The sequence below is a fragment of the Argiope bruennichi genome, chromosome 11, assembly GCF_947563725.1.
Source record: "Argiope bruennichi chromosome 11, qqArgBrue1.1, whole genome shotgun sequence".
NCBI lineage: Eukaryota > Metazoa > Arthropoda > Arachnida > Araneae > Araneidae > Argiope > Argiope bruennichi.
The window spans coordinates 27,237,530-27,239,434 of NC_079161.1; positions in this window are offsets into that span (position 1 = coordinate 27,237,530).

A 1,905-nucleotide genomic window follows, 5' to 3' on the forward strand; every position below is an offset into this window, starting at 1 on the left:
AAATATGAAAATATAAAGCATTTTGCACATTCAACAGAGCTTAAATAAATATTTTTTCAAACATGAATAAAAATCCATTTTTGTTTTAACATTGGAAGGCCAAAATTTTGTTAGCTCATCATTTCAAAATGAAGAGATCTACACTAATGAAATTTGGTTTCCAGGATGATATAGCTTTGATACTTGATAAAAAAAATGGTTGTTGTCAATGGAAATGTTGAATTTTGTTCTTATTTTATTTAGATGAAAATTTTAATTTTTTTTTTTTTTTTTTTATGATTGTACGATAAACGATGCCAGAATAAAACTGGATGGTTCGTTTTTTTCTCTTACTTTCTTTATTATTAGTTTTTATACTAAAATGGGTCTACTTTCAATACAAACGAATCACCCAAACTTAGCCTTCCACGGTTCCTTCAAAGATGTTTTTAAAATTCATTAATACATATTATCTAAGGAGCCTTATACATGTTCATTATGCCTAATGGTAGGCGTCGGACTGGGTTGCAAATGTGACTATTTTAACGAAAAAGTGAATAAAAATTCAATTCCAACAGCATGCTCATTAAGCAGAATTACACATATATAAAATTATAATCAATCGTTCAGGAATTCATATATGTGTTCAGGTTTCATAATTTACTTATCTTATAGGGCGGCTTAAGGTAATAGATTACTTGAAAAATTATGTAGCAAATAAAATAAGAAAATAAAATTTCAAGCCAAATGAATAATGAAAGATTTTTAAATATTAAAATGTTATGTACATTCCAAAACATAACTAAGGTGTCACTTGACAGTACAGAAAAGGCTGTACCATGGACGTGATGAATAATTTATTCATATTTCTACGCATCATAGTATCACTCGTCTAGTCAATCACAAAAAGCATTAAAAAGAGAGAGAGAGAGAAAAAAAAAAAAAACCTTTAGGTATGTCTTATCTTTGTTGCAATGTCTCATTTTCAAAAAAAAAAATCTATTGTATTAATATTTTTTCATGTTATAGTTAAATCATAATATGCGTATTATTCGTTAAAAAGAAGTATATTTCAATATGTTAGAAAAACATTTTTAAGGTGGTATAAAAATAATTTTTGTTCACTGATAAATCTGATGTGACAGCAGAGAAACATAAAAAGATTCTACACCCATATCATAACCCTTTAAAGGCAGACGATTTATTTATTAAATAGGGCAGTTATTATTTCTAGCTGCTAAGAAGCATGTATATCAAAGTTTGTTCGATTCCCTCAAGGGTTGAGAAATATACAAGATTTAAACAAAAACACATTCCATTTTATATGCAAATTACTATTTAATACACATGTATATATTAACACAATATATAATAAAATTACATAACTTACTATTGATATACATGTACATATTTACATACAATATATAATGAAATTACATAATAACTTACTATTGATATACATGTACATATTTACATACAATATTCACATATTTGGACACAATATACACAATCAATATTCATATGGAAAAGTGTGTTTAAATCTTAAATTGGAAAAAAGACTGAATTTGTAAAATGAGTTTCCAACTGCATTAAACGATCCTATTTATTATGATCCAAACGCACCTCAGGGTTCGATTTTTAAAATTTAAATGGACAAAACTGTTTATGTATGTTAGTTAAGTTTTAGTATGATTTTTCACATCTAATTATTGCCTATACTATTACTTCCATTGAGTGAGGAGAAAAATAGTAAACTATCAAAGAGAACAAACAGTTGTTCCAACTAAATTTGTTTTGCGACTAAAATTCAATAAATTCTGTAAAATTTTTAAAAGTTTTTGAAATTTATTATTTTTAAGTTAAAATTAAAAATTCCTACTTTGGACATTTTGCTTCCATTTATACTATTTAATACATATGCCCATA